Below are 23,914 nucleotides of genomic sequence, written 5' to 3'. Positions count from 1 at the left end.
ATATTAGGACATTTTAAAAAAAAAAAAAATATTTTCCTTAATTAGTCAGATTTGGATATTATTATTTAGAATATTTTTGTTTCTAGGAGATAGCAGACAACTAGTCCAAGTCTTTCGGCATAAGAAGACTCCAAATTGGCTTCAACAGACCAGATTAGCTGATCTAAATTTCCTGAACCAAAATGGACTTTGCTGCCATATATTCGTAGTGACCCACCTGAGTGTGAAATCTATTTGGTCAATTGCTAAATTGGCATGTCAAATGCCAATGAACTATTGCTAGTTTTATCTAGCTCTTTTGTAAAACTTTTGTATATCGCTTATGTCCCTATTTTGGTATCCAAAAAAAAAAAACCCAACTTAGATCTACCTAATTATAAGTAAAGTGCATTTTGTCAAAGGATTAACCAATTACAAAAAAAATATGACCCTAGCAAATGGGTATGAGCTCAACGTGTTATATTAATTACTTATTCTTCTCATCATTATTCAATGTGAGATTTCACTCATACATATATACCCAACAAATTATTAATGGGTCTTTGTACAAAACCTTCTCTCTCTCTCTCTCTCTCTCTCTCTCTCTCTCTCTCTCTCATATTATAGGTTAGTTGAGAAGGTTTGTGTGGCACAATAGTTATTTTTGCAAATAAATGTAATCAATAATTTAAATTTAACCTATTACTTTTCTTTAAAAAGAAAAAAAAAACATTTGAAATGGAATGAGAAAAGAGAAGAGGAGGGGAATTCATCTTCCTATTTTTCAAATATAAGATTAGTGATGAGAATTTAGGTCTATCAAGTGGAAATTCATCTCACTGCATTTTGCATTGGTTACAAATACCTTGACAAGAGAACAAAAATAGAACCTAATTTTAAAAATAGGGATTGACAGAGGAGAGTGATAAGTCTCTCCCACTCCATTTCGTACCATCTTGTCAAATTCAGACCTAATATATATATATATATATATATAATTTTTTTTAAAATTTTTTATGAATTATTTTGCATACTTTCAATAATACCAAAATAATTCTTATATATTAACAAACGAGATGATAATAGAAAACTTTTATTATTTAGGATAATATGAATGAGTTTTGACTGGGATATAAAAGGAGTGTAAGTAAATGAGGGTAATCACACTATAATATGATGCATAAGCATTTTTGCTAAATAATACATTGAAAAAGACATTTTCCAAAATAGTAATGTTTGAAAGTTCTTTGGAAAAATAACATTTTTGATATCTTGTATCTTGTAGAGACAAGTTCCACATTTGTACTAGGCATCATGTCCAAGTGAAAATTGTCTTCTAAAAAGACGAGTTCCATTTTTCAAAGGCTATTTTGCCAAATAGCTATCAAACATTGCTATTTTGACAAATATTTTTTTTAAAAGTATTATTTAGTAAATATGGCCCATGGTGCATCCTCATGCAATTTGTCAAAATATTAAATACGGATTAAAAATGCAAACCACATGAAAATANTTGAGGGAGCAAGGAGGTTGAGGCTGTGGGGTGGCGTCGTCAGGCTGGGCAGCACGTTGAGGCGACTGGCGAGGAAGGAATCTTCGATCCGATCTGTGCTATTCCGATCTTCGATCCGACTGGCAAGGCCGAGGTGATGACCGATCTCCAATCCAACTAGCAATGACCGATGGCGATGAGCTCTGTTGCTCGAGTTTGAGGTGGAGGCGATGAGCTCTATTTCTCCGTTTATGATTTCAGTTTTTGCTACCATCCGTGGGTTAGATTTGCTACCATTTGTCTTTAGATTGTTTTTTTTTTTTTTTTTTTTTTTTTGATGTTATAGTTTATCTTTTAGTACTTAGATACTAAGTGCTTATACAAATCATTATCGTGCTTTAAGTTTTATTTTTTTTAATTTTTATTATAATATTGGACATGCTATTAACTTTTTGTGTTTGTACTTAATTGCTTATATGTTTGGATGATCATTGTTGTTAATGGTTTTCATTTGTTTGATCAAGTTGCATTCATATAGATCATATCATATTTACTTGATAGCATTGTATTCGATACATTTAACTATCCTCAACTGTTAGGTCTAACGTCTAATTCATCTTGTGAGAATGTTTCAGGAGTTAGGTTTAATTTCAAGTTTGCAACACAAGTTTAGATTAGGTGTGAATGAGTTGTTTCCATCACGTTTAAGTTTAGAGACTGTATTAGGGATGTTTCGTCATGGAATAGCCAAAGTGGGAAATTGTTAAGCCCTTGTTTTTTCTTAGCTCAATTAATTTTGTACCAAATTTACTTGTAATTATGTTTACTTTTCATGTATTATGGGATTACAATCTAATTAGGTACATGTACTTGAGCCCTAGTCAAAGTTGCAAAGAAGAAGAAGTCGTGAACTAGTCGCACCAATGAGATACCTTAAAAAAAAAAAAAAAAAAAAAAATCAATCTTAAAAGAAAACAACAATGTGTCAATATCTATGTGAGTCCCCCCCTATCAATATATCTCCTCCTATGCATGTGCACTGAAGTCCAAAAATTCCTCCCATTTTTTGTCATGAATGACAAAGGGATCAAGAAGAATAAGAACAAATACCAATTGGGGAATGAATGTATGAACAAACTTACGAGAAATGTAAAGTATGGGTGCATACAGACAATGCTTAAATAAGTAAAAGTAAGCATGCAAGGCAATGACATGGAAAAAAAATGAGAAAATTGGCACAAACCAATATCTATGATAAAAAAGATGTCATGATGCATGAGTAATGTCCTAGACTCATACATAACACAATGTCAAAATTTGAAACTCATAGAGTTCAAATGACATTGAAAATTTCTTTGGACATTTCACTGAACACATGGCATGCACTCCTATTTACAACACTCACAGAGTGAGGGATCACATCAAAAAGTTGCTAGAAATACATGAGAATTACACCTTAGGGGCCGAAAACCACTCAATTACATCAAATCTCAATCAACCAAAGCAAAAGGTTTGATAGAAAAAAGTTTTTTGCTCAAAAACTCCAATATTCCTAGTTTTGAACTTCAACTCTCTAAAATGAAACTCATGAATTAAAAATGAGAAAGAGAAATTAAAAATACATTAAAAATAGATGCTAGAAATGTGATATAAGTGATTCGAGGCCAAAAATCTTAAGTTTGGGGGATTAGGGACAAGAGAGGGTCAAGAATGGTAAATTAGAATGAAATAGAAACTATTTTGAAAAACTTCCTTAAAATCTTTATGCTTGTAAGCATAGTTTTTAAAATCATACCAGACCGTCCAATCTGATTGGGTTAATTGGAAACTGGCCAAGCTCATATCAATTTTTTAATTAAGAAAATTGGCCAACTTTAAATTAAAGCCTTGAAGCGTTTGAATTTTTGGTCTAACTAGTGAACTATTGAACCGGTCATGGTTCAGCTGATTCAAGGGATGCCATTTTTTAACGAAAAATTCAAAAAACGGGAGAGGTGAGGATTTTAACTTTTAAGTTTTAACCTTTGACCCCTAACTCTTGCAAACTTTTTTTTTTTTGGAGAAACAAACTAACTATTAAACACACACATGCGCGCGCGCGCACACACACACACACTTAATTACACTCTCTGACCAAGCTAAAACACTTTATGTTAGGTTCTAAATGTTTAGAACAATTGGCAAATTGTGAACACAAACTTGTCTAGATTTAGATCTTAGAGTCTATAGGGTTTATTGGACAATGCTCAAGGTGATACAAGTCAAGATTCAAGAACATACAAGCTGTAGAAAGAAGAATTTAGAATCTTCCTGGTTCAACCGATCGAAAGATTGGCTCGATCGATCGAAACACATATCTGCAAAATTTTAAGTTGGCCTAAATAGCAGTTTAAGCCTATTAAGGATTAGGGTTTCAGATCTACTTCTCCTAGTATATAAATGAAACCCTAAGCACGTTTTTAATAAGGCTTTCCAGGAAGAGAAGAGTGTGCCTCTTTTGTAGATCTAGGGTTTTGTACCCAAAAACTCTCTTATGTCTTCTACTGATGTTATTCCTTAAAGAATCTCAAGATCCGGTATTATAAAAGTTGCTACCTTCTCTAGTCATCAAAGGTGCTAATGATCTAAACCTTTAAGGGTGGTCTTGGAGTCACAAATAAGAGAGTTTGTGTTTTTTGTCACAAGTGTGGATGCTTGTGTTGCAAAGGCCTAATAGAGAAGGAGTCCGTGGATTCGGAGCTTGCACATGGTCGTGTCAGTAAGTTCTATATGTGGTAGCAATAAGATGTTAGTGGTCTAAGTCTTATTGTAAACTTCGATTCTCTATAGTGGATTTTCTTTTTACCTTGAGGATAGTTAGCTTAAATCCTCCCTAGGTTTTTTACCGGTTTGGTTTTCCTAGGTCATCATATCATTATGTTCTTTATTTTTTGCTGCTTTGCATGATATGATTATTTTGTTTTAACCTAGATCTGAATAGTAAACCAAAGTGTTCACTGGATTAATTAATTAGCTTAAACAATCTAGTTTACAAGGGTATAAAAAACTAACACATTACTTAACCCAAAGTATCAACTCTTGCAAACTAAATGACAAGCACGCTAACAATTAGGTAGCTGTTTTTGTTTTGTCTTCTCTTGATTTTATATTATATATTTATTTTTCTTTTAGATATTAATAGTTTTTTTTTTTTTTTGTTACTTCTTTCTCTCTATTTTCATGGATTAAAAGATAGAAAATCTCGCAATCTATTATTACTTGTTAAATTTATTAGTCATTCAAGAATTATGTTTTTATATGTGAATGTGAAATTTATCAATTTATGTTGAAAATGGTTTTAGTTTAAATCAAAAGGCTTTTAATTTGAAATATTAGTAAAGACATAAAAACTTTTTATGCTTTATTATTTTCTATTAATTTAAAAAAATGAAAAAAAAAATATATTTTGAAAGTAGTTAAAATTGCTTTAGATATTTTTACTAGCTTTTGCTAATTTTTACAAATTTTTACAAATTTATTACCTTTATTTGTATTTTAAATAATTATAAAATCATCATAGTTCAACCCTATTTTAAAACCCTTGAACACCACTTTTTGATTCTTTGAACTGTTTATTTTTTAAAGCATTGCTTGTAGGTTCATTTCCTTGTACTCATGTTATCATTTATTCAAGTAGATTGATGCAATATTTAGTTGTTTATTGAAGTTTTATATAATTTACTATCTACTTCAAATCAATTTATTGTTAGAATAATCATTTAGGTTTGAATCCTTTACATTTCCTACAATTTACTTTACTTTAAGATGATTTTCTTTGGATTAATTTACTATGCATTAGTTTACTTTGAGATAACTTAGACAAATTAGGTTCATAACTTCGTCATTTAGGAACTTTGACAATTATGATTTTCCCATTCTCATAATCTCATGTGAACTCATGCATTTCTAAACAAGTCCTATTAAGTTAAACATTTCCAAACCCTATGTCTTAGTTTCCGAAGTTAGATATTCACTTCAAGTAACTTGAAAGCATAATCAAGGGACCAAGGTTAATTAAAAATTGATTCAAGAAGACTAATATTCTACTGTGTGTAATAAATAGCATACTGTTTCTAGAATTTCGTTATGCCTCTAGAATTTTTGAAATCTCTAAGGTAAATGCTCGTTTTTGGAGTAGATGTAGCTTTTGCATTCTGATTCAATTTCCTTTCTCAAATTTGATTGCTCCCACTCGTTTTCTGTCTTTTATTTCTCTGTACTTTATTTCCTCATTTTTCAAAATTCCAACTTAAATTAATACTACTCTAAGCATTTGAATTAGCATCCATTTGGCAAAGATTATTTTGCTAACTTATTTTACTATTGAGCTTATTTTTGCTACTTTTCATAAGTCCCATTGCACTTTTTGGTACTATTCATGGGTTTCACTGTACTATTTCAGCTAACTTTTACATTTATTTACAATACTTTCAGCCAAAAGTTTTCAGTTTCAGCAAAATAAACGAATCCCAAACAGACCCTAAGTTTACCCCTTTTGAAGTTTGAAAATTTGATCAATTATTTGATTTTGCAATGAAATCAAGGCATGTTTATGTTTTTGTTGCACCTAGAGTTTAGCAGTGGGTGTCAATCTATTTGTTGCATGTAGAGAAATTGATTTTTTTCCAACTATGTCGATAGTGATTAGGATTTGAAATCAAAATGTGTCACACAAATTCACAAACTTTTTTAGAATATTAAAACTTTTTCCATTTTAAAATAAAAAAAAATTTATGTTTCTATATTGTATTGTTTATTCTTTCTTTGTATAATTCTATCTTTATATACAAGTTCACAAATTTTTACCCTCAAATCAACAATTTTTTTTTTGGACAAATGCTTAAACCTCAGATTGGAATGAATGGAAAATAATGATATTAAGTTTATTTTATTTTATTTTATTATTATAATAAAGATGTAATATATTAGCCTCATCGCACGCACATCGCACATGTATAAGGCTTTTTATTTTTTATTTTTTTGATTTAGTATCATAAATTTTCACTTATTTCAATTTGAAGTTTACACTTTTGAAATGCACATTTTTGTGGAAAAAATGTAAACTTCAATGAAATAAGTAAAAAATTATGATACTAACAAAACAAAAAAAGCCTCATCACATGCGCGCAAAGTGCATGCGATGAGGCTAGTGTATATATACATGTTGCCCTTTCTAAGATGTTGATGAGGCCTGCAGCGCATCATCAATTCATCATCATCAGTTCCCCAAAACAGCAAGGAAGCGCAAGAGGAGAGAATAAGGTCACCTCTATAGGTGCAGCTTGTTTGGAAAGTGGAACGAACAATAGACATGTTCAACTCATCTAGTTTCACGTGGAATTCATCTTTTGAAGAGAAATTTTTTTAAAAAAGAAGCTATTTTTCCATCCAACTTCTAAATAGTACTATTTTACTAAATAATTCTCATAATAATATTGTTAAGAAAAAAAAATGCTTAATTTATTTAGCACTAAGAAGATTTCTTCTCTTATTTATTACTTTTTTTTTTGTTGGTCTTTTTGAAAATAAAAATGATGAGACCATAAAAACTTACATAACATTTACTGTAACTCACACTACAAGAACAATGTAACATACGGTGAAAATTAGTCCATAATAAGTAAACAGTGTACAAATTCATAATTTCAAGTACACAAGGAGTGCATTCTAAAAAAAAAAAAAAGTACACAAGGAGTGCGAAGTATTGAAGAACTACACCAAAGTTATATAGTATTAACAATAACATAAAAAGAAAACTTTGAATTATTTATTTATTTATTTATACTTTGAAATTAAACAATCAACAAAAGGAAAGATCTAACTTCTTTTGAGTCACCCCTTAGTCATCAATCTGCATCATGTTCTGTGTCCTTAACTTCACTAGTATTGTCGTCCTCTAAGTCATCATTGGTGTTATGTTCTCTATCCCAATTTCACTAGTTCTGGTCTACAAAATAGCATTTAAGATGAATGGCAGATACAAAACAATCGAAAAATGACATGATATGAAAGGGAAAATTAACCCCCAAAACAACAAAGTACTATGTCATAATCTAATGAATAATGAACAATATTCCTTTTTCATCCACCAATTATGATATCAGCTAAAACCGAAGAAATAAGATCCAGGCTCCAGCAATCACAAAACTCAATTTCAACACTATTCAAATCAAATTCCTCACATCCCTGCAGGGGCAACCTAACATAATTTGGGGCCTAAGGTGAAAATTTTTTACAGGGCTTTTAATATGTAAATATTAATTAAACAAAATTATTTAATACTAATCAAATCAAGATTAATTTGATACATTAAATATATAATTTGATGAATGATACCAACTAGACTAATGCTAATTCCATATAGAGAATTGAATATCATATTTGAACTACAAATATTAATAAAAAGAAATAAAAATATATTACAATTAAAAAAAATACTTTATTTTGGATATATGATGATGCATAGTTAAGTAAAGTTGTAATCTAATTTTTATTTTTATATCTTATTTTTAAGAGAGAGAGATAGATATTATTTGGTGTGTGACTTTGTAGGATATTAGTTTACAAAAATTAAAGTCTCAAACTATTAGGAGAGATTAATCTATCATTGATGATTTAACACATTTTCAACATCTTTTTGAAACATTTTAGGGTTTCAATTGGGTTAAGGTTTTATTGGTCTTGTACTTTGAGAGAAATGAAAAAGAAAAATGCGCTAATTAAAAGCACTATAAAATGTTGAAAATATAATGTGACATTGACTCTCATTGATGAACTTCATCAATTTAACAAATGAATGTTTATATCACTTTTTTGTGATTAATAACATGACAATTTGTAAGTCAATAGTAAAATTTGTTGTATCTTTAATATCCCTAATAAATAAAAAAAGTACAACCTTTAAAAAATGTATATATTTTTATAAATATTTGGGCATTTAACCATGGGAAGTGGGGCCTTTTTCCCTAATGGGAAATTTTGTTTTTTGGTGGAGCCTTAGGCCTAGGCCTTGGGCCAACCCTGCATCCTTGCAACCATAAGGTACAAATTTTCAAACCCACCCCCGTTAATTTAATTTTTTAAAAACTATAGAAAAGGAATGACATTTTAAAAAAAAAAAAAAATTTAAAAAGTAAAGGGTAAAATAGAAATTCTATTTATTAATTTTGGAAAGAGGGCTTTATTTTGGAATATCCCAAAATAGAATAGAGAATTAACAATTTGAGATAGATGGAATAATAGTTTATAAGGTTTAGTTTTTTTTTTTTTTTAGGGAAAAAATGAAAAAGAAAATAAACCAACCTGAAGAGGGAGAGGGGCAGATGGATAATTTCCCATCTTAAGCTCACTTTTTTTTTTCTCCCTCATTTTTCCCCAATTTGAAGAGATAAAAAAATAAACCTTTGCAAAATCACCCACTTTGACCAAACACACACCTCAACTATTTTCAATCATATTTTATCTTTTCCTTACAAATAAGTAATCACCCCCACTTTTCTCCCCAACATGTGACTTCAACCAAACATAGCTTACTTGTAGTTGTGATGCGGGATGCGGAAGCATCAAGAAGCGGAACATGTTTACTTTTAGAAAACAAGAAACAAAACACGTTTGCTTCTAAAAATAACCTTGAATCTACAAAGGATTTCTCAAATCCATAAGGGTTCCTTGAATTCACAAGGATCGATTAAGGGTCATCAAATAGCCCATGGCCCACGGCCCGACCCAAAAACCCGATAGCCCATCAGGCTAATGGGCGGCCCAGCCCGTTGTTATTAAGGCCCATGGATAGCCCACTATCCTAGTGGGTTAGGCCGTGAGCTAGTTTTTATGCCCATGGGCACCCGATGGGCTAGCCCATTAGCCCAGCCTATTGGCCCAACCCGTTGCCCAGTCCAATAACTTAGAATTTTTAACAAAAATATATAGAAAGTGTATGAAGGATTGATCTTGAGATATTGTAATAGAATTTCTTAAGAGAACTCTCCCAACCACTAAGATACTTAAAGTAATTGTGCTAAACTTAGTTTACTAAATATATATTTTTCTAGTAGTCTAGCAAATTTGAATTAACCATTTGATTTTTTTTATTAAAGATAAAAATAAAAAACTATTTGAAGCCTTATTTAAAAAAAAAATTAAATTAGTCTCCATCAACAAAACTAAAAATTAAATAGATTTGATGATAAAAAAAATTGTAATTAAGTATTTAATTCTTTGACTCTTTCTTTTAAAAAAAACTAGATTGATTATTCCCTTATTAAAAATTGATTATTTATTTCTAAAAATAATAAAATAATATGCTAACATAATCTCATGGGTAGCCCATTAGACCCAACCTAGTAGCCTAGCCCGTTAAAGACAAAATGGGCATTGCCCATGGGCAGGGTCGTGGGCTGGGGTTTTCTCTTTCGACCCAGCCCGACCCGGCCCGTTAACTAGTTAATAGCCCATTATGCCCAGCCCATTGTGCCCTTGGGCCAAGTAAAAATGGGTCGGGCCAGCTCGACCTGGCCCATTGACAACCCTTAGGATCGATAAATCCATAAGAAGAAAGGGTCTGGAATTCACTAGAAAATAGAAAGATAAAAGTCTAAATTTTATTGATTGAAATTTTTTTTTAAAAACGTTCACAAACTTAAGGGCCTATTTAAGGATTCCATAAAACTTAACAAATAATAAAATATATTCTAAAATAACTCCTAATTAATACCTAACCATAACAAGAACCAAATTTAACCTGAAAAGTATTAAAAGCACCTACAAAAAGGGAAATAAATACCATAAACCTAAAATTACATAAAAATACCAAATATAACAAATTACATAAATTAATTTGAAGATTTTGTCCTACATCAGACCCCTCCACTTGAAACAAACTCGTCTTCGAGTTCATCTTTGAAATTTGAAATCTTCTGGTCCAATAAACAAATACTTCAAATGCTTGAGTCATTTGATCTTCTTTCCATACTTGCAACTCATCAATAGAATAAACAAATTAATTTGAATTTCTTTTTCATTGGTCTTCATGTAATTGTAAAAATTTACCAAATAAGAACTGACAATTGAAACAAATCTACCAACCCCAATAAAATCAATAAACTTTGGTGTATCGCTTACCACCAAAATAAAAGGATCTTGAGATTGACAATCATATAATTTGATTTCATTGATATCCTTAAAATTTTCCCCTTTAATTTCTTCTTCAATGGTTTTTACCATCTTGACTTCAAGATCTTTCTCTATAATAGGATCTTCGTTATTCTCCTCCACAATAATCTTGACTTTAGGACCTTCTTCCATAACAAGACCTTCATTAATTTCCTCATAAATCTCTATATTTTGTTCTTTGACTTCTAAATAATCTTTAAGAACAATATTTTCTTCAACATGCAATTCTTCCTTTAATGGTGGAATATATGTCTCTTCAAAATAATTCAAGTGCAAATTTCTTGGCCAATAATAATCTTGTTTCGTATACGACAAAAGTTCATCACAATTCAAATATCCATGACCATGAACTAATTTTGCTTTACCTCGCATGAGAGTATCAAACTCCATTCGTTCCTACCAATGTAAGGCATACTTACTAAGTTTATTCAAAACAATTTTAACTTTTCTCTCTTTATAAATATTCTCATAACCAAATAAATTCTCTAGATCAATTAATCAATTAAGAAAATCTTCTTTATAAAAATAACCATTAAAACTTGCAATTCTTCTATAAGGCTTATATGAATTTTGCTTACCAATAGGTTGCCTGAGAGTTTTGTCCCAATGGCAGTTATCTCTATTATTTCCATGCTTCAACGATGGTATCCTAGCAAAGATATTTGTGAGTGCTAACTATACGTCATGTAATACTTGTTATGTTTTTTGTCATCGGAATTGCTACTGTCTCATTCGTTAGCCACAAGATCAAGATAAGTCTAGGCTCTAATATCAACTGATACGGGATGCAGAAGTGCCAAGAAGCAGAACACGTCTACTTCTAGAAAACAAGAAACAAAACACGTTTACTTCTGAAAATAATCTCGAATTTATGAGGGTTTCTTGAATCCATAAGGAGAAAGGATCTAAAATCAACTAAAAAATAGAAAGACAAAAGTTTGAATTTTATTGATTGAATAATTCTTAAAAACCATTTATAGACTTAAGGGCTCTGTAAAAATTGACCAAAAATATATATATATATATATATATCTATATATATATATCTTTAAAATATTTAATATCTAACATAACAGGAACCAAATTTGACTTAAAAAAACATTAAAAACACCTAAAAGTAAGGAAATAAATGCCATAAACCTAAAATTACATAAAATACCAAATATAACAAATTACAGAAATTAATTTAAAAATTTTGTCCTACATAAAATTGAATGACATGTGTATGTAGTAATTCCTGATGCTTTTCAGTTGCTCATAAACTTTGCGTAGTACACCTATTTTTGAAATGACCCCTTCACTAGAGAAACAACAGTACATAAAAATTTCCATGTGTTAGCTAAACGGTAAACCATATAATAAATACTGATACTAATCATATATCAGAAGCCTTTCCAAAAATGATTGCCAAAGGAACAACGGAAGATTTTTTTTTTTTTTTTTTTTTTTTGAGAGTCAACAGCGGAAGATTTCTATTCCAGCTAATTAGCATAAAATGCATGAAATACTAATAAATAAAAGACGGCATTGATAATGCAATTATGTAAGATACTATTGCAAAATTATTAATATAAATTAAAAAAAAAATGAAGAACAAAGGTAATAATTTGAAACACAAAATAGAATACTATTACTATCCAATGTCTATAATTTATAAAAAAAAAAAAAATGAAAAAAAGTTGTCACATCTCCTCCAACTGTGCAATGGATGATTGCACTCTTTCAGTGTAGTCTTATTTAATTTGGCTCCTGCTGTTCTCTTCTCGTGTGGTCACTCGTTGCCTTGTCCTCTTTGGGGAGGTTACTAACGAAAACAAAAATCAAAAGGAAGCTAGATCGCAGTCGTTTACGCATTCATTAAAGGACATCAATGACACGATGTCGTTTAGCATAAACAAAGAACTTATGAGTTTCATAAATACGACACTATTTTACAGTCAATTTAATAACTGAATTATGGAAACCGCGCCGTATGACTGATTTAGACTCCTTATCCCTGAGTTTACCGGTTCTTGGCTAACTAGCACCACGCGTATATCTCTTATTGGTAGATGTTAATAAAGTGGGTTAGCACCAATTGAACTTCAGTGAGGTCCAGCATTTGGGCACAAAATAAAGATGGGTTTGAAAGGGTCACTAGGATCACCGTGTTCCCTTGTTGTCCTGGGACTGCTTGGGTGTTCGAAGTGGTATCCTCTTGGTTCCTAGTGTGGCTTGCTGAGTATTTTGCATCATTCCCATGAGTTTGGGTTGGCACAACTAGGAAAGCTCGGATTTCATGCGGTGTACAAGACTTTTGTGATATCAAAGTGCATATTCGACCCGAATTTGGGAGCTGAGTCTAACCATTTGGTCATGAATATTATAATTCCTACACATCTACTAGGTGTGACATTGGGTTCTCAAATGTCTTATGCGGCCACGTTATTAAAAGAAAGAGAAATGGCAGACTAGAAAATGATAGAGAAGATTATAATGATAAACTTTGATGATGATATGACTTAATTTAATTAGTTAGTTATGTTGTGCACTTGTGCTCGACGACAGTCTAATGAGACACCAATTTTGGTTTATAATACAATCTAATGAGGCATCAATCTTGGTTTTTGTGAGGACTAGTTTAATTATTTAGGTTATTATTTGTCATTTTTTATTACAATTATAATTTTTTTTAAAACTAAAAAACTCGATCACTATATTTTTAAGAACAGTGTTTATTGTTTGCATTGTGAACAAACACACGCTGTCCAATATAATTGAAAATGTCGGAATTTTAAATGGGTCAACTGATATTACTAAACATTAGAAAACACGGAAAACTATTTTTACATAAGGTTTTCATCGAAACAAACAAAGTGTAATAGAATATTAACAAAATTTTGTCTTCTTTCACATTTTACTGAGATAGGTTTGATACATTTAAGTTCAGCACTTGAAAAGAAACTTTTAGAAAATTTCTCTCAAATCTTTTAAAGTAAGTTGTTGACATTGAGCAAAATACGGTAAGCAGAACTCAAATTCCTCGCCAACTATCTATCATTATCAAAAACATGTTTATTTTGCAAAAGTTTACAAATTCAGAAGCAACCCATTTTCCCAACTACAATTGGTGTTTAAATCTCTGCCCCAAAACTAACATGCAGTGTGTACAACTACCAACGAAGCTAAAGAAATATCACAACATCAAATCTGTAAACAGAACAAAAATTTATATCTAATCTATCATTATTCAACCTTTGTACCTTCTTAACCTTTGTGTGGGAGCTTTGGACACTGCAAGAGCAGGGAAATTGAGGCTCAATCCTTTCACTCCATCTTGTATGAAGATTCTGATTAATTCCACAGTTCAGCTATCATAGACTCTACAAAGATTTATATGAAAAATACTCACCTAAGTTTTAAAATAAACGAAATTGCAATTTCACTCCAACAGAAAATATAAATAAATTTATAATTTAAGGGCAGTAGAATAGCAGAAAGGTAAAGACACACGGTAGTATCAAAGGGAAAGGACAAAGATATGTTTGAAAAACTTGTCTTTGCAGAGACAAAATTTACCATCAAAACAAAGCACAAAAAGCAGTTTAAAGCCAGATTGACCAAAACAGTTTTTGGAAGACCAAATTTGTAAAGAATGGATGTAAGACGAGCATATGGATGCAGCACATGAAGCTCAAAATTTAGAGAGTACTCAGTATCACATGCTCAGCCTCAAACACCCACTCCCGATATTTGCTCAAACCAGTCCCGTTTAACAAAATACATGTCAACATAAGAAAAATTAAAGTTTTAAAGTATTTCAATAATCAAAAACCATTTTAGACGCATGTTAATGTTGGACAAAATAAATACCTAATTGACAAAACAGTTTTCTGCAGAATAAATGCCTTAAATTTAAAATTAAAAGTAAAATACAAAATGTCTATTTAATTTATATTAAGTAAATTCATACATCCATAATATGAATTTAAACTGATATGCAACCAGATTAGATTAATAAATAACATTTCAAAAGCAAGTAGAAAATGACTTCCAGTGGTCTTTGGAAAATTTAATATAATATTCTCTAAGAGATACTGAATATCCAAAACTATTCCTAGTACAATATGAATTGAAAACTAAAGTAATACATTGAAATCACACAATGACAATACACAAAACCAATATGAATCCAAAACTAAAGCTATCATTAATTGACCTTGTTCCTAATAAAAAATTTAAAATTCAGTGTATAAAATATTCAATCTATAAGTCAGTAATTAAGATCCAAGAAAAAGAAACAACCGAATTTAAGAATTGAAAAACGAAGAAATACAAAGATTGAAAGTTAGGTTTTTAAGGAGAATGAGAAATTGGATTCATCAATGAACATATAGAAGATACCTAATCAGAGGGTTTGGATAGGGAAAAGTATGAATATATATAGAAGATAGTACCGGCTTGGTGAATCTGAAGAAAAACAAAATCAACGGAAGTCAAGAACTCTGTTTGGTTGCCGAGAAAATAATAGAGAAGTAGAAAGGTTTTCTCAGCAACTAAATAAGGCAGAGAGAGAGAACCTGCGAGGAGCTGAGATTACCGCGTGGTTTTTGAATTTGCCGAGAGCGAGAGCGAGAGACCGTAACGTTTCTTTTGGACAATGGGATTTGTAGTTTTTGTATAATCTGATGGTTCCTGATTTTTAAACGTTTCAACAATTGATAGAAAGTTTTATTTATTTTCTCTTTTTTGGTAAATAGTTTTATTTATTTTCTCCACATTGATCAAACTTTTAACTGAAACTTTTTATATATATTAAATTAAGGCTTTTATCAACATTTGTCATTTGTGAGTGATGTAGATAAAAATATGTTGAAAAATGTCAATTCGTTTGTAGTGTTATAATTGGTTCCTTTCCAGCTTATTAGTCCAAGACTTAATTACTATATTATATAATATTAAAAACAAAAAAAAAAAATCGTGCACGCAGTAGTGTAAACAAATTAAAGATTATTGAAGAAAAAGATTTTTCTTATTTCGATGACCTAATTTATCTTGGTGCAGAGTTTAGACGGTAGATTCCTTCATTTCATAATAGAAAATGAAAATGAGAATATAAGATTATAAGAAAACCATCTTTTCACCTTATATTATGCCTCTGTTTGGATACCAATGAAAAATAAAAATTATTTCACTATTCAGCTTATTTTTGATACTATTTACAGATCCACTACATTTTTTGGTATTATTCATGGAATCCCCTACACTATTTCAACTAATTTTTACCTTTATCTATAGTACTTTCAGTAATAAGTTTTTAATTTCACCAAAATAAGCAGTATCCAAACAGACCCTATAAGCTTTCTCTATCCCTTTTATTGGCCATCACTTCTTTGGTCTAACAGACTATCCTAAGCCCACTGAAGACTAGCTATTTTCTTTACTAATGGTCTTTGCAATAGCGGCCGTTGAAATTACTAGTGGGTCCATTGTTGAGATAACCCAATTTGAGGTTATCTAATCTACTCTGTCATTTTAACTAGTTTTGTTTATCTTATAGGTTCACATTGGTTTTAGTCTAGTGATAGTTGGGCTAGCTCGACTCAAACCGATGATCTTTTATTTGATTCAGTTGTTGTTGACTTTGTCGGTTTGAGAGTGGTTAACATGGTTGGTGGCATAGCAAGCTTGTGGGGTGCGTTTATTGAGGCCCATGAGTTGGTTGGTTCGACCAAGCGGCTAGGTTTGTGACTTTACGTGGTCATAGCACGTCTCTAGTCGTGCTCGGTTCATTCTTATTATGGTTTGGTTGGTATGAGTTTAACCTAGGGGTGGCAAATGGGCGGGTTTGGGTGGGTTTGGGGTGGGCATAATTGGGTTGGGTATATAAAACCCATTTACCCATTTAAAACCCATTTAACTAATTCCTTATAACCCAAATCCAACCCAACCTATTAAAAAAAAAAAAAGTGTTTATTGTTTGCATTGTGTACAAACACACGCTGTCCAATATAATTGAAAACGTTAGAATTTTAAATGAGTCAAGTGATATTACTAAACACTAGAAAACACGAAAAACTATTTTTACACAAGATTTTCCATCAAAACAAACAAAGTGTAATAGAATATTAACAAAAGTTTGTCTTTCGCATTTTACTGAGATAGGTTTGATACATTTAAGTTCAGCCCTTGAAAAGAAACTTTTATAAAATTTCTCTCAAATCTTTTAAAGTTGTTAACATTGAGCAAAATACGGTAAGCAGAACTCAAATTCCTCGCCAACTATCTATCATTATCAAAAACGTGTTTATTTTGCAAAAGTTTACAAATTCAGAAGCAATCCATTTTGCCAACTACAATTGGTGTTTAAATCTCTGCCCCAAAACTAACATGCAGTGTGTACAACTACCAACGAAGCTAAAGAAATATCACAACATCAAATCTGTAAACAGAACAAAAATTTATATCTAATCTATCATTATTCAACCTTTGTACCTTCTTAACCTTTGTGTGGGAGCTTTGGACACTGCAAGAGCAGGGAAATTGAGGCTCAATCCTTTCACTTCATCTTGTATGAAGATTCTGATTAATTCCACAGTTCAGCTATCATAGACTCTACAAAGATTTGTATGAAAAATACTCATCTAATTTTCAAAATAAATGAAATTGTAATTTCACTCTTAACAGATAATATAAATAAATTTATAATTTAAGGACAGTAGAATAGCAGAAAGGTAAAGACACACAGTAGTATCAAAGGGAAAGGACAAAGATATGTTTGAAAAACTTGTCTTTGCAGAGATAAAATTTACCATCAAAACAAAGCACAAAAAGCAGTTTAAAGCCAGATTGACCAAAACAGTTTTTGAAAGACCAAATTTGTTAAGAATGGATGTAAGACGAGCATATGGATGCTGCACATTAAGCTCAAAACATAGAGAGTACTCAGTATCACATGCTCAGCCTCAAACACCCACTCCCGATATTTGCTCAAACCAGTCCCGTTTAACAAAATACATGTCAACATAAGAAAAATTAAAGTTTTAAAGTATTTCAATAATCAAAAACCATTTTAGACGCATGTTAATGTTGGACAAAATAAATACCTAATTGACAAAACAGTTTTCTGCAGAATAAATGCCTTAAATTTAAAAATTAAAAGTAAAATACAAAATGACTATTTAATTTAAACTGATATGCAACCAGATTAATAAATAACATTTCAAAAGCAAGTAGAAAATGACTTCCAGTGGTCTTTGGAAAATTGAATATAATATTATTCTCTAAGAGATACTGAATATCCAAAACTATTCCTAGTACAATATGAATTGAAAACTAAAGTAATACATTGAAATCACACAATGACAATACACAAAACCAATATGAATCCAAAACTAAAGCTATCATTAATTGACCTTCTTGTTCCTAATAAAAAATTTAAAATTCAGTGTATAAAATATTCAATCTATAAGTCAGTAATTAAGATCCAAGAAAAAGAAACAACCGAATTTAAGAATTGAAAAACGAAGAAATACAAAGATTGAAAGTTAGGTTTTTAAGGAGAATGAGAAATTGGATTCATCAATGAACATATAGAAGATACCTAATCAGAAGGTTTGGATAGGGAAAAGTATGAATATATATAGAAGATAGTACCGGCTTGGTGAATCTGAAGAAAAACAAAATCAACGGAAGTCAAGAACTCTGTTTGGTTGCCGAGAAAATAATAGAGAAGTAGAAAGGTTTTCTCAGCAACTAAATAAGGCAGAGAGAGAGAGAACCTGCGAGGAGCTGAGATTACCGCGTGGTTTTTGAATTTGCCGAGAGCGAGAGCGAGAGACCGTAACGTTTCTTTTGGACAATGGGATTTGTAGTTTTTGTATAATCTGATGGTTCCTGATTTTTAAACGTTTCAACAATTGATAAAAAGTTTTATTTATTTTCTCTTTTTTGGTAAATAGTTTTATTTATTTTCTCCACATTGATCAAACTTTTAACTGAAACTTTTTATATATATTAAATTAAGGCTTTTATCAACATTTGTCATTTGTGAGTGATGTAGATAAAAATATGTTGAAAAATGTCAATTCGTTTGTAGTGTTATAATAGGTTCCTTTCCAGCTTATTAGTCCAAGACTTAATTACTATATTATATAATATTAAAAACAAAAAAAAATCGTGCACGCAGTAGTGTAAACAAATTAAAGATTATTGAAGAAAAAGATTTTTCTTATTTCGATGACCTAATTTATCTTGGTGCAGAGTTTAGACGGTAGATTCCTTCATTTCATAATAGAAAATGAAAATGAGAATATAAGATTATAAGAAAACCATCTTTTCACCTTATATTATGCCTCTATTTGGATAACAATGAAAAATAAAAATTATTTTATTATTCAGCTTATTTCTGTTATTATTTATAGGGCCACTGCATTTTTTGGTATTATTCATAGAATTCACTATGCTATTTCAGCTAATTTTTACTTTTATCTATAGTACTTTCAGTAATAAGTTTTTAGTTTCAGCAAAATAAGCAGTATCCAAACAGACCCTATAAGCTTTCTCTATCCCTTTTATTGGCTGTCACTTCTTTGGTCTAACAGACTATCCTAAACCCACTGAAGACTAGCTTTTTTCTTTACCAATGGTTTTTGCAATAGTGGCCGCTCGAATTACTAGTGGGTCCATTGTTGAGATAACCCAATTTGAGGTTATCTAATCTACTCTTCCATTTTAACCAGTTTTGTTTATCCTATAGGTTCACATTGGTTTTGGTCTAGTGATAGTTGGGCTAGCCCAACTCAAACCGATGATCTTTTATTTGATTTAATTGTTGTTGACTTTGTCGGTTTGAGAGTGGTTAACATGGTTGGTGGCATAGCAAACTTGTGGAGTGCGTTTATTGAGGCCCATGAGTTGGCTGGTTCGACCAAGCGGCCAGGTCTGTGACTTTACGTGGTCATAGCGTGTCTCTAGTCGTGCTCAATTCATTCTTATTATGGTTTGGTTGGTATGAGTTTAACCCCAGTTCATTTCTCACAATAGTGAGGTCATACAGTGATGTTGGTCTTGTTACAATGGAGTGTCACTGGGAGGACAACTATCAACATAGCATTACCCAGTTGCGCAGGTGCCCTTGCAACCTTGTTTAGCAAATGCTTATAGGTGGGTCATTGGAATAATGTGCTAGACGTTTGTAATGATCTACTAGCGGGAATTGTTGCAATCACGGGGTGTTTAGTGGTAGAACCTTGGGGAACAATTATATGTGGCTTTGTGGCATCATGGGTTTTGATTGGGTGCAACAAGCTTACAGAGAAGTTAAAATATGATAACCCACTAGAGCCAACACAATTACATGGTGGGTGTGGTGCATGGGTGGTTTTATTCACAGGATTGTTTGCAACGACGTCGTATGTGAAAGAATTGTATCTAGGTCAACCTAGTAGACCATACAGGTTGTTTATGGGAGGTGGGGGGAAGCTATTGGCAGCACAAATTGTACAAGGTGGTGTCAGGATGGGTCACGGCCACAATGGGACCACTATTTTACTTGCTAAATAAAATGAAGTTGTTAAGAGTGTCAAGGGATGATGAGGTGGCAGTCATGGATAGGACAAGGCATGGTGGTTTTGCTTATGCTTACCATGATGAAGATGAACAATCTATTAAGCATGAATATATGATGGGGAAGATTGAGCCTAACATTGAGACCCCACCAGCTAATCTTAGTTTACCATCAGTGGACGTGTGATTAGGCTTTCTTTGTTTGTAGCAAAATAATTAGAGGAAAAAAAAAAAGTAAACTAGAATTATATATATATATATATATATTATATGTATGTGGGTACCATACGAATGAAATTTAAGAAGTGGGACAGCATGTTGTTGTAAAAACAAGTGTACGTAGTTCTTTTGATGTTTTTTATGGTCCTGAACCTTTTGAATCTTGATAATATAATTTGTAACAAGGCTGAACATTCAGCATTGGTGTAGTACTTTAATGAAAGTTTTCCATTCACAAAAAAAAAAAAAAGAAAAAAAAAAGAAAAAAAGAAGTGAGAGTTTTAAATTTAAGTTAATAAGTTGAGTTTGACTCCTCTAGTTTTCTTTTAATTTTTTATTTGTTTAATGCAAAAATTCAAATTTAGCTCATGTGATTTATCACATTTTAATTAGTTCATAAACTTCGAACTATTATGTTTTTACCTCTTAAAGTTTGAATTAATATAAAATCGTTAGTGTTCTATTCAAATTAATGGATATTGCATTTTGTGGACAATTTTCAATTTGCACAATTTAGTCTTACAAAATTTTCAATTGTTATATTTTGACCTCCAAAAATTTGGATTGAAAAGAAATTTTAATGTGCATTGATATAAAAATCTCAATGATTTCACTTTATTCTAAATCTTATGAGGGTCAAATTTAGTAACTTAAAAGTTTGTGATATAAATTGTTACATCGGGTAATTGTGAAAGTCACTCATAAGAAATTATGTTAGGGAGATAAACACCTTGGAGAGATTCTTTGAGTGATTAATATAACATATAGAAACACACCTAACCCAAAAAGCCTAAGTTCAATGGGTATGAGCTCAGTTGTGTTATATTAATTACTCATTCTTCTCATCGTTATTCAATGTGAGATTTCATTCATACATATATACCCAACAAATTATTAATGGGTCTTTGTACAAAACCTCTCTCTCTCTCTCTCTCTCTCTCTCTCATATTATATGTTAGTTGAGAAGGTTTGTGTGGCACAATAGTTATTTTTGCAAATAAATGTAATCAATAATTTAACCTATTACTTTTCTTTAAAAAAAAATAAAATTTTGAAATGGAATGAGAAAAGAGTAGAGGAGGGGAATTCGTCTTCCTATTTTTCAAATATAAGATTAGTGATGAAAATTTAGGTCTATCAAGTGAAAATTCATCTCACTTCATTTTGCATTAGTTACAGAAACCTCGACAAGAGAACAAAAATAGAACCTAATTTAAAAAAATAGGGATTGTAGAGGAGAGTAACAAGTCTCTCGCACTCCATTTCGTACCATCTTGTCAAATTTTAACATTATATATATATATATATATATTTATATTATAAATTATTTTGCATACTTTCAATAATACCAAAATAATTCTTATATATTAACAAATGAGATGATACTAGAAAACTTTTATTATTTATAATAATATGAATGAGTTTTGACTGGGAAATAAAATGAGTGTAAGTAAATGAGGGTGATCACCCCATAATATGGTGTATGAGCATTTTTGCTAAATAATAAATTGAAAAAGACATTTGCCAAAATAGTAATGTTTGAAAGTTCTTTGAAAATATAACATTTTTGATATCTCGTATCATGTAGAGACAAGTTCCACATTTGTACTAGACATCATGTCCAAGTGAAAATTGTCTTCTAAAAGACGAGTTCCATTTTTCAAAGGCTATTTTGCCAAATGGCTATCAAACATTGCTATTTTGACAAATATTTTTTTTTTAAAAGTATTATTTAGTAAATATGGCCTATTGTGCATTCTCATGCAATTTGTCAAAATATAAAATATGGATTAAAAATTGTTAGGACATATGTGATTCATATTAGGAACATATGTCAATATTTATGTAGTTGGCTAATCTTTTGACAAAACACACTTTACTTGTAATTGGGTAGATCTAGGATATGTTTAATACTTCAAGAAACATGTTGTTCAATTCTAGTATTAAAGCCATGAAGATTGGACCAAGAAACAAGTGAAGAAAAGTTGTTCATTAAAGCTGGACAGATAGCTCGACACCTACAGACAGACAGCTCGATAGCTGCTCGACACCTCTCGGCAGCTAGGCTATCTATCGAGCTCTTCAATTGATTGTTATCACAATCTCGACAACTGGTGGATCGATCAAGAAAGCTTCTGTCCCTTCGACACTTGCTTGACACCTCCTCGATAGTTGTATTTATCGAAGTTTAAAGCTCAACACTTGCTCAACACCTGATATCTATCGAGGTTATAGAAATCAGAATTTTTAGATTTATTTTTTGGCTGGGCTTTTGTATTTGTGTCGGATTTCTTTTCTCACAACCCTAGACTTATATATGGCTTATTTTAGAGGCCGTCACATAAGAGAATACAAGGAGAACATATGCAAAAGGTGACCGATGCCTTATTCACTCAGAAAGAAGCTAGTGTGTCTTTACACCTTAGAGTTTTGTAACAAGTACTTCTTGATCTTTATTGTTGATGAAGTGAAGAACTTTGCAGCCAACAATCTTCTTCTAGTTGGTGATTAAGTCGCGTACTGGGATCCGCACAATTGATTAGTCACGTATTGGGATTCGTGTATAAAAAAGGGTGGCGTTCATATATTGAAGAGTTTAGAGGTTCTGAAGAGGTAGAAGGTTTCTGCTATGAGTTCATATATAAGGATTGTAGAGTCTAGGGACAAAGGTTTGTACCAGATCTGAAACTTTTCTTTACTATAGTGGATTGCTTTTCGGAAGGTTTCCCTCCAGGTTTTTACTATGAAACTAGTTTGTTTCATTGGTTTTCCCGGTCATCATATTTTGTCTTATTTACTTTTTCCCTGCATATGATTTTGACATGATATTGATGATTGTTTGTTTTAACAAGTTTTATTCATAATAAATCTAATTAACAACTTGAGTTTAAAACTTGTTAATTCTATCAATCGGGATCTAAATTTCCCAACAAAATGCAAACCACATGAAAACCCCAAATATGTTGTCAAAGATGAAAACTCAAGCAACTGAGCAGAACAACCTCTCTGTGGCACCCCTATTGAAACTCCACTAGTAAATAATTGCAGTTCAAGATACACAAATAAGCCCTCTAGACTAAAGTTATACTAGTACTTGAGCCCAACAAGCTCTAGGTATCAACCAACTACACCAAGTCTGTTCTTCACCTAGTTTCTGAAGTCCATGTATTGAGCTGCCAACAATAAGCCACCATGTCCCCTTGGAAATGTGGTTTGCTCCAAAATATTTCTAGCTCCAAGCCAATCTTAACACTCAAGTATGGTGATGAAGATGATGGAAACAATCTCTTCTCAAAGATATGTCTATAATGAGAGACAAAGAGAAGAGAGAATGGTAGGGATTCAATTAATGAGCAGAGGTTCTCTTTCACACAAAGGGATGAGCAAAATATTGCTCTAGACAAGCTCTCCAAATGCTATCTTTGTTTTTCTTATGTACACATACAAATGAAATGAGTTATGTCTCTT

General features: G+C 31.4%; 2 long non-coding RNA genes and 1 pseudogene across 3 annotated transcripts; 1 reads left to right on the top strand and 2 right to left on the bottom strand.

The window, feature by feature from the left end:
• Positions 1-11,799: 11,799 nt before the first annotated feature.
• Positions 11,800-15,387, bottom strand: LOC112037991 (uncharacterized). Of its 2 annotated transcripts, XR_010629105.1 has the most exons (4): positions 15,241-15,387; positions 15,065-15,130; positions 13,924-14,043; positions 11,800-11,981 (listed from the first exon to the last, which is right to left on the bottom strand). It is a non-coding gene; the product is annotated as an uncharacterized LOC112037991 (long non-coding RNA). The 2 variants fall into 2 exon arrangements; XR_002885784.2 differs by lacking the exon at positions 11,800-11,981 and having other exon boundaries at positions 13,373-14,043.
• Positions 15,388-16,952: 1,565 nt separating this feature from the next.
• On the bottom strand, positions 16,953-18,592 carry LOC136067680 (uncharacterized). The gene is made up of 3 exons (XR_010629104.1): positions 18,442-18,592; positions 18,264-18,329; positions 16,953-17,275 (listed from the first exon to the last, which is right to left on the bottom strand). It is a non-coding gene; the product is annotated as an uncharacterized LOC136067680 (long non-coding RNA).
• Positions 18,593-19,304: 712 nt separating this feature from the next.
• Positions 19,305-20,414, top strand: LOC112037986 (ammonium transporter 1 member 2-like; annotated as a pseudogene).
• The last annotated feature ends 3,500 nt before the right edge of the window (positions 20,415-23,914 follow it).

This window comes from Quercus suber, unplaced genomic scaffold, assembly GCF_002906115.3.
Source record: "Quercus suber isolate HL8 unplaced genomic scaffold, Cork oak 2.0 scaffold_82, whole genome shotgun sequence".
NCBI lineage: Eukaryota > Viridiplantae > Streptophyta > Magnoliopsida > Fagales > Fagaceae > Quercus > Quercus suber.
Note: the sequence above shows the minus strand (reverse complement) of the source record. Positions and strands in the feature narration are given on the sequence as shown.